The 17,053-nt window shown below is 35.1% G+C and overlaps 1 pseudogene; it reads left to right on the plus strand.

The window, feature by feature from the left end:
• Positions 1 to 5,425: 5,425 nt before the first annotated feature.
• LOC147567793 (uncharacterized) lies at positions 5,426 to 7,635 on the plus strand (annotated as a pseudogene).
• Positions 7,636 to 17,053: the final 9,418 nt, after the last annotated feature.

The following is a 17,053-nucleotide window of genomic DNA, read 5'->3' on the forward strand; positions in this document are numbered from 1 at the left end:
GAAGTTCTTTAGCTTCAAAAAAGTAAAAAAGTTTCAAAAGTATATTTGGCAAAAATGTTACTTATAAATAAAAAAAAGTCAAAAAGTAAGTTTGGTAACTCAATTTACTTTTGATTATTTTATTTTTCTTTCTCATAGATATACTTGATTTTAATTGAATTTACTTATGTTTCGACAATTACTCTCGTATACGAAGTAGTGGTGCCGTGAAGGTATGGTTATGGGGGTGTGGTGGTGGTTGAGGTTTGATGGTGGTGGTGGTAAAGGTATGATGGTGGCAGCGATGGTGGTTGTGGTGGAGGTATGGGTGGGGGTGGAGGTCTGATGGTGGCGATGGTGGTGGAAGTATGGTGGTTGTGATGGTGGAAATACGGTGGTGGTTGGGATACGGTGTTGGTGATGGATAAGGTACGTGAGTGATAGCGACGGAGTTATGGTGGTGGTGGTATGGTGATGGTGGTAAAGGTGGTGGATAAGATATGTAGGTGGTAATGATGGAGGTATGGTGGTGAAGGTACCGTGTTGGTGGTAAAGTTATAGTGGTGGTGGTGGTGGCGATGAAGGTCCGGTGGTGGTGGTGGTGAAGGTACCATGGTGGAGATACGAGGTGGTTGTTGTCAAGGCGTGGTGGTGGTGGTGGTACAAAGGTGGTGGTTAAGGTGTGGCGGTGGTAGTACAGGTAGGGTGGTGGAGGAGGTGCAATGCTTGTTGTGGTGGTGGTGGGGGTAGAATAATATGGTAGAAGTTTAGTTATGGTAGTGGAGCGGAGATAAACAAAAAAATAATTCGTCAAGTAAAATTCATGCATGTCTCAGAAAAAAGTTACTTTACTTTGAAGTCAAAAACTAAAAATTAACTTTAAAATAAAGCCAAGTTTTAACTTAAGTGAAGTCAGTAATCTTTGCGTACCAAACTAATTTTTTAATTTGTCTACTTAAATAAGCAAAAAATTAACTTATTTTAGTGTTGCCAAACGCCACCGACATAAGAAGAAAAAAGTACTAAAACTTGGAAACAAAATAAAGTCATGGAGAGGAAACAATAGAAGTTCAGATATTTTATTAGAGGGAGATGTGCATGGTGCAACTCCGTTTTAACAACAAGGATGTTGGTTATGAAAATATGTTTTGGATTAGAGTGACGGAAAGGACGTTAAAGATTTTTTTTTTGGAGGCTAATATAGTCCAAACTTGAGAGGGACTAGAAACCCTTTTTTATGGAAAGAGAGGACCTAGAGCCAACGTAGAACCCTCTTTGGGTATTCTTTTGGGGCTAAACCCCCATGGACATGAGAAAAAATGAGAGTTAGAGGGTGTTTGATTTTTTAGCACTTACAAGTGCAATGTCGTCTGTTTTTCATCACTTATAAGCACTTTAAAAAATGTTAATTGTCTAGATTATCCTTGCATAAAATCTCTTAATTTTGTTACTTTTGTTAATACGAATTTATTCAAAAAATCAATTATAATTGATCAAACTTCACATCCTAAATTGATAAGGTAAATAAACTTCATGTCACATATAGTTATGTAAGAAAATAAGCATCAAGCAATAACATTTGCACTATTAATTAGTTCATCTGCAATTTCGTTTTGGAGTTGGGTCATTACAATTTGATCTTGAGGTCGGCATGTCTGAGAATGTGGCATTGGATCATCAGAGTCGATAGGAACATTGTTGTTTATCTCTGCGTCAACATCTTCATATTGTTGAAACAACGAATCATCAAGTGAACGCCGACGAAGATAATTGTGTAACGCTATGCAACCACAATATGTATTTGGGTTTGAAAACTATAAGATGACATTTTTCCTTATATAGGAAATCTACACTTCAACACACAAAAGGCTCGTTCAATCACATTTCTTAACCGGGCATGCGCGTGGTTAAATATTTCTTCTTTACCAACAGCAGGTCCAGATTTCCAACTCGACAACTAATATCTTTGATTGCAATAAGAAGACATAAACCCTCTAGTGTGCGTGTAAGCAAGGTCACATAAATAATATTTATCTGCATCAACAAATACAAAATAAAATCATTTTTAAAACTCTAAATGAAATCTTATTAAAATAATGAACAAATTTTACCTAGAGGGGGTAGTGGAAATTTCAAAGCTGGGTTACGGACAGTATCAGATAAAACCCTAGAATCATGGGCTACACCTTCCCATCCAGTTACCACAAATAAGAACTTCATATCAAAATCACATACTGCCATCATATTTTGAACACACTCTTTGCCACCTCGTTCTCTAAAAGGAATTCTTTTCTCAGGAGAAATCACTGCATGAATTAATGTGCCATCCAATGCGCCAATAGCTCCTCCGAATGCCCCTTCTCTAAGCCGCTTATGTGTTCTTACTGGTGGCATTGGTTTTTCAAAATTTGGTGGAACTATCATTTCCTTCACGAATTCTTGCATAGCCCTCAGTACTTCATGAAAAAATTTACTTATAATTTGTCCTGAGTGTTGAAAACGATGTTTAATCATACGATTGGTTTCTTTATGACCAACTGTCATTAAGAACATGGAAAGTTTTTCTTCGACATCTACATGTTTACTATCACTAAGAAACCCTTTATCTCTTAAATGAGAAGACAACTCAGTAAACGCATTTTTATGCATTCTTAATAATTGATACATCACTATCGATGGGCCATCTAAAAGTTCTCGTATGTATGCTTCGCCAGTGAGCGAAGAAACACATAACCTTCGGCGAACGTTGGGACTACGAACTTTATTAGGTTTGAAACGTAAGAGTAACAATAATGCAAAAAAAATAAAAATTTCATCTTCTTAAATGAAATGTAGAATTATATCCGCATTTGATACCATGTCGACCAAATTTAATATATCTACAAAGAAAAACAATATAAATCATAAGCAACACAAACATTCATTAAAATGAAAATGAAAATCTAAATGTCATATAAAATAAACCATGATAACGATAAAATTAGGTTATGACACTAAATGTATTAAGAATCTTATCAGAAAAAAACTTAAAGAAAAACTAAAAAACCTAAATAAATATTAAAGTTAAATTCAACCATACGATTGTTTCACTAGTTCTTCTAAAAAGACTACCTTGTCATCTACGTCTTCTTCCATCATGAAAGCCTTTCGCAATTCAATATTTCTACAAAGTATGATTGTAGCAGCAACATAATTTTTGTCTAATTGAACATCAGGTATGACCTTCATTGCATTTATAATCTTAAGACATTCATCAACAGAATAAGTTTTGGCTTCTACACCTTCTTTAAGTTCTTGCTCGATTTTCTTTGTTAAAATTTCTCTATCGGCTTGGACCCTTCAAGATGAGAGCGCATTATTCCAATTAATTCACTGTACTCCGCACTTGCTCTTTTTCTTTTTCCTGAACCTTGAGACCTTTCAAAAGTAGGACTTTGTGAAATAGTTGGGTCTTCCACATAAGCATCATTATTTTTTGAAAAATAATCATCTTTGTCAAGATCCACAAAAGTTTCACTTTCATTAGAAGTGAATTTATCATAGTCATCCATTAATGAATCATCATGCACATCTTGATCAAATTGAATGGACTATAAGCCGTTTCTCCAGTTGAGAGTGTACCCTCAAAGAGTTGCTCTAACTCCTTAAAATGATTTAAAGGTTGACTTCTAAACTTTGCAAACCTCTTATCTTTCTGCACATGCAAAAAGAAAGAAACTAAATTATTACTTACGTTATACTAAACTTAATAAAATAGTCTTTATCTTAAATATGTTACTTGCCTCAGTTTTCCATATCTCCTCGGGTCAATTGAATGTTTCTTGTTCAGCGTTGTAACCATGACCAGTCTTATGTGTGAGTTGTCTTCAAACCATATACCTACTCTTCGTAGGACTCCACTTATTCTTAAGGGTCTTTTGGTCAAAGTTCTGATTGTATTTGTTATTCAATTCGTTAATAATGTTAGACCAATTTTTTAGAGAACTTCCAGCGTAACCAAACACCCCAACCGACTCCAAACATAAATCGAGGAAATCTTTCTCCATTGACGGGTTCAATTTCCAGATTTGCATATTTTTTTTGTCTCTTTTCCGGCAGACTCTTTACGAACAATATTTAGCTTCGACATTCTTCTCATACAAAGTAAACAACTCAAAAAGATTTAATAGATTTTGAGATGATTTTTACCGAAATATTTCATCTTCAATAATGAATTGAACTGGTGTATATAAATATTTCATCTTCAATAAATAATGTACGAATAACATAAAAACCATAATATTTTTAATTAACTGAACGTGTTTATATATTAATTAATGAATAATGTAAAATAACTATGATGAATGACCTTGTTTATATATTCTCTTTGATGATGTAAAAAGATTATGATGAATGAATAACAAAAAGACAAATAATATTATAGTAATTAATGTCATAAATTATTTAATCTAAAAAAATTAAAATGGAGACAAGACATATCAATCAAACAATAAATTAATTAAATAATAATAAAAATTGATGGAGAACAATACCTTATTAGGTGCCTTCTTCTCTCTCTAGCTCTTTCTTCACCCGATTTTCCCTTTGTCACAACAAACTTTTTAGGTTTTAGGGTTTTAGGTAATTTTCAATAGGTATAGAGTTTAGGATTTTAGGTGGTTATTAATAGGTATGTCTTTTTAATAGGCAGACTTTAGATCCTCTCTAACATTAATAGATAGGTCTTTTTTTTATTATTACTAGGGTTTAGGTGGTTTTGGGTCTTTCACAAGAAAAAAAATAGGTGGTTTTAAGGATGTTATTTTCCTAAAACCGCTCTCTCTAAGAAAGAAAAAGGTGGTTTTAAGAATGCTAATTTCCCTCTCTAGTATAACACTTTAGTAGGCTCACTTTTCCATATTTTATTACTGGACAGTAAAATAAGATAGGTTGGGAGTGGGGAGTCGTGGTTTTAATATATAAGGATGTATGTGGTAATTTTTTTTATTTTGTTTAGGTCTTTTTTGTTTTTTTTAGCACTTACAAGTGGAGCTTACTTTTTTGCACTTACTTTGGCATCACTTACAAGTGATTTTCACTTATTAAGTAAAAAAAAATAAACGACCTAAAATTACCGTCCCGCACTTATTAAGTTAAAATTACTTAATAAGGGAAAATCACTTAATAAGTGCAAAAATCATACACCCTCTTAGAGTGAGAGTGTGTGTGTTAGAGGGAGAGATGCATGCTCTTAGAAGACGATTCCTTCTTCCTTTATTCAATCAGACATCTTTTCCGGCAAGATCAATCAGATATCACTGACTCAGACAATCTCATCCACAATAATTAGCAGCTCTCTTCCACAATGTACCTTTTTTACTCCATGGTTCGCCCTTCAACGTTGTGGTGTTAAAGTTCTAGGCACTGACGTACGCCTCTCTCTCTCTCCCTCTCTCTATCTCCAATCTTTACACCTTCTAATACCCCCTCAAACGAGTTTGAAATCCGTATTAGATCTCTTTGTGAACAACCTAATTCTCAATTCACTAAAGCAATTGCTCTCATTGACGAATCAATCATTTCAGGTTATATACCTTCTGCTTCAGTTTATAATTTCCTTATTGAAACCCTAGCTAAACCCAAGAAGTATAATTTGTCTCTTTCAGTTTATAATCGAATGACTCATGTTCAATTCTTTCCAAATTATAGTTCTTTGTGTGCTTTAATTTATGTTTCTCAAGTACCCATAACCTTGAATCTGCATTTGGAGTTATTGGGTTGATAATTAAAAGCGGTTTGACTGTTAATTTGTTAATGTGGAATGTGATTCTGAGAGCTCTATGCCAAAAAAGTGAGGTTTTTAGGGCACTTTTCGCTTTTTCGAGAAATGGGGAGGAATAATACTTCTCCTGATGTTATTACCTATAATACATTGATCAATGGGCTTTGCAAGGAAAAGAAGGTCGAAGAGGCATCAGAATTGCTAGTTGAGATTATTAAGGTGAATTGTTACCCTAATTTAATAACTTATTCTACTTTAATTGATGGTCTTTGCAAGATTAATCAAGTAGATATAGCAACCTATTTGTTTGATGAAATGCTCAAGAGAGGCCTTGATGCAGATGTTATTATATGTAGTACTCTTATAGATGGTCTATGTAGTTGCGGGAATGTTGATAAGGCGAAAAAGCTCTTTGGTGAGATGTTGGAAAAGGGAATTTCTCCGAATGTGGTAACATATACTTGTTTGGTTCATGGTTTCTGCAATTCGTGTCGTTGGCAAGAAGCTACTGCATTGTTAAATTCTATGTGGAATGTGGGATTCATGCAGAAGTTATTACATATACAATTATGATTGATGGGCTTTGTAAAGATGAAAGCTTTACTCAAGCTATGAAAATTTTGAGATTGATGAAGGAGAGGGGTGAAGAACCGAGTACTGTAACTTATAACATTCTAATTAATGGATTATGTAAGTCAAGTAATGTTCGTGAAGCTTTTGAGCTTTTGGAGGAGATGATTGAAGAGAAGAAGTTTCCTGATGTGATGACTTATAATGCGATAATGAGAAGATTATGCCGTATTGGGAAACTCGATGAGGCAATTGAGCTTCTGAATGGAATGGCAAAGGGTAAATATTATGTTGAGCCAGCTGACATGACTTATAATATGCTCATCCAAGGGCTTTGCGATCAACATCGTTTGGATGAGGCTTTATCAGTTTATTAGAAGATGTCTGTGAGAGGAAATCTCTGTAATTTGGTGACTTATATATAACGTCCTAATTAGCGCATTTGTAAGTGCACGAAACGTTGAAAAGGCTATGGATTTTTGGGACGAGCTACATGATTTCGGGTTTGTCCCAAATACCTTCACCTATAGTATCATGATAAGTGGGCTTTGCAAAATGAAAATGGTAGATATTGCAGAAGAACTTGTACATGAGATGAAGTGTCATGGACATACTCCTACTTTGCTTGAATATAATTCGTTGCTTGCAGCTTTTTGTAAAAACCGTAAGCTTGAAGTTGCGCAAAAGTTATTCGAGAAAATGAGGGATGGAAGACTCTATGAACCCGATGTGGTCTCTTATAATATCTTGATTAATGGTATCCTCAAATCAGGTGATCTTCAAGCTGCAAAAGAGTTGCTAACGGACATGCTTCAAAGGGGTTTGGATCCTGATAAAATAACCTTCGCCACTTTGATAAATAAATTCTCAAAATTAGGGGAAATGAAAGAAGCCAAGAAGCTATTAAAGAGCATGGTTTCCCGTGGACTTCCACCAAATGCTTTTATATATGATTCTTTACTAAATGGCTACATTGACAAAGGTGAAACAAAAGAAGTCATGACACTGCTCCATAAAATGGCAAAGGAAGGAGTTGTTCTTGGTACGAAGTTAACTTCTACTATATTGAATAATTTTTGCTCTGTAGCGATAATCCTGAATTCATGGACTTATTGCCAACCTTTTCACCCGACACATCTATACAGAAAAATATCTCCTGCTCTGAGTTGTTGAAGAGATTAACAAACTTTACCACGGGCTTCAAGTGCAAGCTGCTTGATATTTATGAATCACAGCTACTAGACAAGCTTCCAGAATTCAATATTCTTCTTCTAACATATGCCCTACAATATTTAGTCATGCAAACCTTTGTTGTATGTTTTTAAGCTCAAAATCCTTAATTGGGACAATTCGATGTCCTTGAGAGATTTTGATTGGTTGAAAGAGTAAAGATTGTATTTTATTTCATCTGTCATTACTTGATCCCAAATTGAGTAACAATCCTCTATATGGATCAAATGCATTTAAAGACGAGCTAACATTCATAGCACACTTCAAGTACAATTGATCAGTTCGGAAAATACGTATTGATATGGCATAATTTGCAGCTAAAATGGGGTAGCACATTTGAACTTTGTTCCCTAATAAGCGTTCTGGGTAAATGTTTTTTCTGGCAGTGTAGCATTCTCAACCACTAAAAATGTGTTTTTTAGATGCTCTGTAACAACGGTTGTTTTGTTTGGTAAGTGATTGATAATCAATCTGTTGGTCGCAGGTCAGAAACGAAAATGTCGTCCAAAGGAAAGGTTAACTTCTTCGATGCTCTAATTGCTCTTCTCTTTTATACATTCTTATCAACACTCTGCCAAGCATGAAGGAAATGATGTTTGGTGGTATTTGTGGTGTGTATTCCTTGTTAAGTAAAGTCATTGCTAATTTGATAGTAAATATGAACAGATTAAAGAACATGTTGTTTGTCGAATTGATTTTTTAGGGATGGATCATGTCGAGACACTTGGTACGATCTTGTCTTTCAAATTTTCCTATACTGAATCAGTGGTTCAATTTGGTAATGTCCCATTTTAGCTCACTGACGAGACTAAATTTTCACGACAACAACAAAAATTGTATTGCCATATTTAGTTCTTGCCTTTATGTTAGTAATTCATCGTGCACTATCTCCCGTTTATACTCTACCGCGTAGAAGAATTTATATTTTCGAGTATTATTTACTACGATGTTAGCGGCTCTCGGGCTCTCATCCTTACAAGTTTTTTTTTTCGATTTTGTATACATCTCATAAGGTTACGTTTATAAAAGTCGTTGAACAACATAACTTGAATAGCAAATATTATCAATTATGTACATCGGTTTGATACTTTTATGAAAACATATGGAGGAAATACCCTTGGACAAATTGCAACACACAAGGCTGGAATTTTTAAGGTATGTGTTGTTTCAGTTAACAGCCAAAACAAGCAAACTTTCTAACTTTCTTTGAGCTATAAGTTATTTATTGCAATAATCAGTTTTGGGTATTATGATGTCTCGTTTTCAAGATATTATCTGAATTAGGTTGATTCACCCTGCTTTGAAGCCTCTTATCCCGGGATTCACTGTACTCCAACTTCCCGAGGTGATGGATGTTATTCAAGAGAAGGCTTCTGAATTGAAGGTATGTCGTCTGATTTTTTATCCAATGTATATAATATCTCTGGAAAAAATTAAAATAAAGAAAATTTGGTCAAAACTCCCTGGGCCAATTTTTTTTTGGGTAAAAAATTATCCATATTTCATCAACATTTTTAGCCTTGAGCTCCTTATGTTAGGTGTGTATGGGTTTGCACGAAATACGACTTGCACATAGTTTTTATAGATTTGCACAAGGATCTTAAGCCTAAATACTATTGGCATGTCTTTTAACAAAGACCAACAAGAAATTTTGTTTTTGGCTCAATTTCTTGAGAAAATAAAGTGAAATAAGATACCGAAATTTTGGGCCGACTGGCTTCACGGGTTGGGTTACGCTGAAAAATTACTATACTTGCATTTGATACTTTTTATATTTCAAAGATATTTTCTTTAAGTTAAATTCAGATGATCAATATTTGAGACCAATAACTGGTAGCAGTGTGTCACACTGATTGTTTCTAACTTGCAGGTTCCTTTGGAAGTGGTACCACCTCTTGATCCAAAACAGCTCAATGGATTAAAATAGAGCTTGTCTGGTGATCACCAATACACCGATGTGCCCTTGCTGTTGCTCTTTGAAGATGTTGGCTTCAGAAAACAACATGCCCAAAGGACATCATCCAAAATGTTGGTCTAATTTTACCCACCTTCAACTATCGTTTCTTTGATTAAGTATTAAACAGAAGCGAGAACTACAACAATTAGAAGCTGTCAGAATTAGAAGTTGTCAGAATTAGAAGCTGTCGGAAAAACTAATTTAACTAATTGGTTAAGGATTTTTTTCACTCGATCTACTAAAAAAAAAATTAAGGGTTCTTGATGGAGAATTCTAACCAACTGATTTAACTGCTCTTAGGGCAAGCTAACAGATAAATTTTCCCTATTTTATGGTTTGTGTCATAAATTCATAGAGTTAGGACACATGAATCAGTCGACTGAGAGTTTCTAGTGCTGCCATTTTCGTGGCGGATATTGAGACATACGGGATAGCATTAGGAACTTCTTATGTTGCTTAACTTTTCCGATTTGTTTAACATTCTTGCCTATACATTTTCTTCATTTTGCTCCAGATTGTAATCTCTAATGAAGAATACAGGTCCAGTTCCACTTCAATCAAATAGAAAACTACATATCTTGGTTGCTTATCATATCTTGGTTGTATCAACAGATACTGAATTGTTCTTTATAAAACTTTTTCATCTTATCTATCTCTTCTAAATCCTAACTTCGAAGCTATAATTTCAGGGACAATCTTTAGAATTGCCAGCACCATTTCTCAGAGATCTTGCAACTGCACATCTTTTTGGACGGGCACAGATTTTCTACGGAACTCCATTGAAAACTTCCAACACATCAAAAATGAAAGATAGTTCTTCTGGTGATCTGACATTTTACTTAAACGGAGCTCACAGTCCTGAGAGTATGGAAGCTTGTGCTAGATGGTTCTCCAACACCGTAAAAGAAGATATGAGTTATTCGTCTAGGAATCCAAAAGTTGAGGGACCATCACAAAATGGTTTTGTTCGAAGTGAAAGCGGAAATTTGTGTACATTTGGATGATCTTGTTCCCTTTGGTTTTCTACTCCTTTTATCCTTTTGATTCATACAATTCATCATAAAAATAAGTATTGAACTTCTTTACTTTTCTCAACTTCTTTACTATTCAACTGCATGGAGGTGAGAGACCCTCGAGCTCTTCTTCCTAAGCTTGTCGATACTTGTGCTTCCTCAGGTATTGCTTCGTTTCACAAAATCATAACGCGGTTATGATATTTTCGTTCAGCTAAAATGAGACATGAACTTTTGGATATGTGATCAGTAGTTCATTTTCAAAAGCCGTTTTTGTTCCAAGTATGTCAACATATAATAAGGTTACTTCCGCCTTCGCCATATCTTCAGATATCGCTCCATAGGATTTATGATAGCAAATGACTCTCCACAAAATCTGGAGAACATAATCCAAGGGAACAGTAAGAAGCTTTCATAGTTTTACTATCTTAACTAGATTCATATATATTTATTCTAGTCTTTTGCCTTAACGTTGCCTTGTCGGTGAACTTTTTTTTTTTTACCTTGATGAACCGATTCGCTCGTTCTTCAACCTTCAACTTGTCTAAGTAAATTTACCTATGTCTTGGTGTTGGTTGAGCTAGCTGAGAATGTATGTTGTTTCCACATCTCTTTAATTTTTCTGATTACGATAAAATGTTTTCTTGTGTCATGTGCGCTTTCAGATGCCGTTGTTGATGAAAACTTCAAAGCGGAAAGCCGGGAAACGTTACCATCTACTGCGTTCCTCTATTGACATCCTAATAATTGCAGTCCGGAACCTGAAAATCTTACACGCAGTGCTTTTATGCCTTCATTACCCTTGGCAATCAAATGGTTATGGGATAGGGAAAACCCCTCTGAGAATTGAGGTAAAAGAAATGAATCTTTCTCCAACTTGAACACTTCCTCGGTGGTTGGAACAAACTCTAAGTGCTTAAATCTACATATTCCTTTTCTTTTTGGTAAAATAATCGACATATTTAGTTTGGTTTCTTGTTCTCTTTCAAGCTAGCTACTGTCATTTTCAGCATTCTCTTCTCTTTCAGACTGCATTTGAATCTCGGGTTGACTAGTCTAACAACTTTGTAATTGATTTGCTAGTGACTCTAACCATTAAATTTTATTTATCAATTTAAAGTAAAAAGATTTTTATCATGCCCTAAAAGAGGAGTTGGCGTCTTATAATTGTAATTAATCTTGGCTGCATACTCATATGTAACATTCTTTAATTTTTTTTTTTTTACAGTTTTCAACTGTCGTCCATAACCTAAAACATCCAGTTCAAAGTAGAAGAGAAACGAAACTATTAGACCTTTATTTTCAAGAGAAAACAGCGGTGAAAACGTAAAAGATGATGTGTAATTTTGTTGGTATGTTCAGGTACTGGTAACCAGATCACTCCATCTAGTTGGGGATGTATTGAATCTCTTGAAAGAGAGGATGATCAAGCTAAAAGTGGACACTCTTACTTATTTATTTGGAAGGCATTTGATTCATATATCTAAAAGTTTGACTTGTTTCAATCATCAAGAACATTGTTTTCAAGTAGCAAGAATCCGTGTCTTATTGTTGTTTCTTGTTGTGGTTGTTGTTGTTGTATCAATTCCCTGAAATTTGTTTATTGTCTGCTTGGGATCGTATGTGAATCATTACGATTGTTGTTATTATTGATGTTGTACTTGAAACTTAAGTATCAATAAGAATGTTTCAGATGAAAAAGTGTTCAATAAACAAGGAGATACTGTTATTTTATAGTATTTAATCTTAATCAGAGGTATGAACTTGTTCAAAATAGTTGCAGGTCTGAAGATAATGCTGCATGTTTTAGAAGAGGGCATCATTCACGCTCATATGTTAACTACTACTCAGTGCTCAGAGTGCCTATACTTCTTTAGCTAGTATGATGCTAGGCTGGTAGCGAAGGAAGAGTTTCAAAGACAGTGAAGGGTTGATGAGCTACGGTGTGGTTGGTAGTGGTGGTGGGTTTAGGGTTGTGGTGTTGTATGACTAATCATGTATACATCTTTGCAAATGAAAACAACAATACTTGTTGGAAACTCCGGTAAACGCTTACATGTTATTTACGCTTTGGAATTGTATAGTTTAAGTGAAATAGTAGTACTTTATTTGCCTAACTTCCGCGGATTAGGTAGAAATTGTCCCATATTATAACACTTACACAGGTCCATCATAGACTTCCAATTAAAAAAAAGTAACACTTACTCGAAGGAGCTCTTGCTCGTACACGATTTTGTAAGCCCATGATCAAACATTCTCATACAAACTATTATCATTTACTTCTTCTTCTCTTCACTTTTCTCCCTCCCTCTCTCTACTCTGTCCGGTGAAAGGGAGATCCTCCTTTCGTCGACGTTTGATAATTCACACTTCGTCTAAATTGGGAGTTACAGATCTAGATGAAGAACCGTCTTGATCTGGAAAGAGTAGAAAAGGAGAGAATATAAGAAGAAGAACAGTAAGAAAAAAAAAGGAAAAAAAAGAGAAAAAAAAACTTATTTTTGTTGAAAGGTGTCGTCTGACAACCTTTTGCAAGAGAAGAAAGTGGAGGATTGGTTGATCTAACGGCATTAACTGTGTCGTTAGGTCAAGCTAAAATGGGCATTGTGTTCTGTTTCTTACATTGTCTCTAATCAAAATATGTTGCAAAAGAGATTGTCTATACCAACATTGCCTTCAACAATTTTCATAAAAAAAAAACATTGGCTTTAACAACAATAGGCACTCCCTGTAAAACTTCCCATTTGGTTGAAAGGGTTGAAAGGGTTGAAAGGGTATTACCAACATTTCCTTTAACCACAACAGGCACTCCCCTTAAAACTTCCCATTTGGTTGAAAGGGTATTTTGAATCCTTTGAGGGGTCCCCAAATAACGAAGGGAATTTTGGGGTCGAACTACTCTCGCCAAGTAAGACGAAAGTGAAGAAAATATCATTTACCCCTCTCTTCTCGCACTCACCTCTCTATCTTTGGTCTCTCCCTTGTCTCCATAGCCACCCTGAAGAAATATCAAACCCACTTCAAGAACGAATGGTTTATGAGGAGGGAGAGATGCCCGAAGGAAGCCCTAATTTTTTAGAAGCCTTTTTGATGATGTCGAGATGCTTGAAGAAGACTAATTTTCAGAAGCATCTCTTATGATGTCGAGATGCCGGAAGGAAGCCCTAATTTTGAAAGTCTCTCTGCTGGTGTCGATGTTGAAGTCCCTTTCTTCACCATTTACATTTTTCATCTTCATCATCTACACTGTGAAGGACGACTATGTTTCTGCGTTCGTCATCTTTAGTAAGGAAAATCTTGCGATGAAATTGGGGAGAAGAGATCAAGAACGGTAATCTTTATCATAACCTTGCTTGAAACCTATTATAATATTTTTTTTCTCTCCTTCCGCCACGACATTTGCGCTACTTTCTATGACAAATTCATCCTAATTTTTTTACCTCAGAAAACCCTAAATTATGTATGTTTCGATGAGAAGATCTTTACTCGAAGCTTTTCCTGATTTTCCTTTGAATTCTTTTCTGGCCTCTCATGTTTAGTCATAACAGCAACGTGATCTTTAATTCTGAACATCAATAGTACCCTAAGTCCCCTTTGCTCGAATCTGATAAAGAGATGCTTAATCAGTGCCTTTCTAGGGTATCAAGATCCTTAAGCATATCAATCTATTGAGATGATCACAGAGAGGCCAGAAAAATTGGTCTAGTTGTTGAACTTGATATATCACTGTTAGATCTTTGTCGGTGGATATTGATTCCTAATTGGTTGCCTAGTAACCTGCTTAGTTTATCTGATTTATTATCTAATGAAATAGTTCATATATAACTAGTAGCAGTTATATTTCTTTTAACCAAGTACAAAATTATCCCTAAAAAATCAAACATATCAGGTCCATGGATCTGAATTATTACTAGCTCGAGTTCCCATTTCAATGTCGGTTATAGTTCTTAGTTTTGGCTTTAAATTATACTATTCAATTCTCGACAATGAATCGACTTGATAGCTCAGATATTGTTATTCATGATATTGATCCGATTCAATATCAAATATCGGGATGCAATTCATCTCATTGAATTTACAGGAGAAGATTTATCATCTCCATGGGATTAGATCTCGAATTATTGTGAAGGAAAAAAAAACGATGAGTTTATCTGATTTATTATCTAATAATGCATTAATTCATATATAACAAGTAGCAGTTATATACCAAGTACAAAATTATCCCTAAACAAACCAAACATATCAGGTCCATTTATCTGCATTATTACTAGCTCGAGTTCCCATTTAAGTTTCGGTTATAGTTCTAAGTTTTGGCTTTGCATAGTGTATGCCACTAACAATTGTGGGAATTAGTTAAGATCAACGTTGGCAGTAACTTGACTTTGTTTTAAAGATTAGGAAATATTGGATTCCTACGTACGTGCTGGTTATAATTTCAATGGTTGTAAGGAAAAGTTCATTTTTTAGTTAAGTGTTGTCCTTTCGAGATTAAGACTGGTTGTTGGTTATTTTTTGTGTTTGGCTTTTCTTGCTTGTTTAACAAGCCACTATACACGTCGCAGTAAGCTATCAAATAATGTGTGTTGATATCGAGTCGGCTGAATCTGTAACTTTTTTGTCTCATTAAGGCATGGCATAAAAAATGTGGTCTCATTTAAGATTAAGGCTGGCAGTTGGTTTACTTTTTGTCTGGATATTATTTCCAATCTAACAAGTTATTTCGCATGTCGAAATAAACTTTTAAATGATGTGGGCTGATGTTAGATCTATAATTGTTGTCATGACACCAAAAGTGTGGTCCCATTCGAGATTAAGACGGACAGTTAGTTACTTATGTGGTTGACTATTCATTCCATCCTAACAAGCTATTGTGCACGTCGCAATAAGCTATCAAATGATGTGGGCTAATGTTGGATCTAAATATTCGTATTGAATCAAAAAACGTGGTCCCATTCGAGATTAAGGCTGGAAGTTGGTTTACTCTTGTGGTTGACTATTCTTTCCAACCTAAGAAGCTATTGCGCACATCGCAATAAGCTATCAAATGATGTGGGCTGATGTTGGATGTAAATTTTCTGTAATGAATCGAAAAACGTGGTCCCATTCGAGATAAAGGCTGGCAGTTGGTTTGCTTTTGTGTTGGCTCTTCTTAACAAACTATTGCACAAGTCGTAGTAGACTATCTAATTATGTGGGCTAAAGTTGGTTTTAAAATTTGTGTAATTTTTTTCGTACATCATGGCATGACACAAAAAATTTGGCCCGGTTGGTTCCATTCGAGATTAAGGCTGGCAGTAAGCTAATTTTTGTGGTTGGGAATTATTTTCAATCTTACAAGCTATTGGACTCGTCCCAATAAGCTATGAAATGATGTGGGCTAATGTTGCATTTATAATTTTTGTCATGACAAAAAAAATGTGGGCTGCTCCGAGACCAAGGCTGGAAGTTTGTTTACTTTTGTATTAGCTGTCAAATGGTGTGGGCTAATGTTGGATCTAAATTTTTTGTAAATATTTCTCTAAATCGTGGCACGAGACAAAAAACCTGGACCCTTTCGAGATCAAGGTAGACAGCTGGCTTACTTTTAAGTTTGGCTGTTCTTTCAAAAAAAGCAATCTATTCCACATGTTGCGATACGCTTTCAAGTAATGTGAGTTGGTGTTTGATCTGTTGGATCTTAAAATTAATAGGTATCCACCATGAAATGACACAAAATTTGTTGCTATATAACTATATTCGATATTAAGGCTGCAGTTGGTTTAATTTTGTGTTTGGTTATTCTTCTCAATTTAAAAATGTGGCGCACATCGCAGTAAATTATCAAGTAATATGGGCTGATGTTTGATCAGTTTGATCTATTGGAAACTGCTCGGGCAACACTTATGTTAATGCATGCAAATATTTGCATCCTTTTCTGTCATTGCATTACGGGTAAACTTCTATTTCTTCCTTTTGTTCTTACATTTGAACAAATTGTTATTTTGTCTGTTGCTTCACTGACGACAGTTCACTATCACGAGTTGTGGGTTTTAACCAGTTGATCCAATGCTTGATGCATGTTTACTAAGGGTCAAACACAACTTGTGGCGCATACACCCTTTATACATTGTATGAAATCGATGTTTCATTTGACCACCAAAATGGCCAAACACACGAAACAAAGTACACTTCATATGATAGTCGTAATGCATATTTGATTTCTCAAGAATTGTTGAATTATTATGAATATCTTAGGTCCCATATGTGGTGGACAAACGTAAGCGATTTTGCATACGAAAGGAATGACAAATTAACACACATAATTGGGAAATTTATTTGCATTGCCTTGGAAATAGCTAAGTTTATTTTTGAGTTACAACCGCTAGCTATGGTTCAATATTCTTTAAGGTGGAGACTTTCTTCTGCCAGAAATACCTTGACAGTCAAACTCGGTGAAATCACAATATTCATATGTTGCAGCGGTTATCTTTTGATGGATGTTGGTTATCTTTTGTGTTTGGCTTTTCTTGCTTGTTTAAAAAGCCACTGTACAGGTCGCAGTAA

This window comes from Eschscholzia californica, unplaced genomic scaffold (genome assembly GCF_041429995.1).
Source record: "Eschscholzia californica isolate CP2 unplaced genomic scaffold, dmEscCali1.0.p SCAF_1, whole genome shotgun sequence".
NCBI classification, from domain to species: domain Eukaryota; kingdom Viridiplantae; phylum Streptophyta; class Magnoliopsida; order Ranunculales; family Papaveraceae; genus Eschscholzia; species Eschscholzia californica.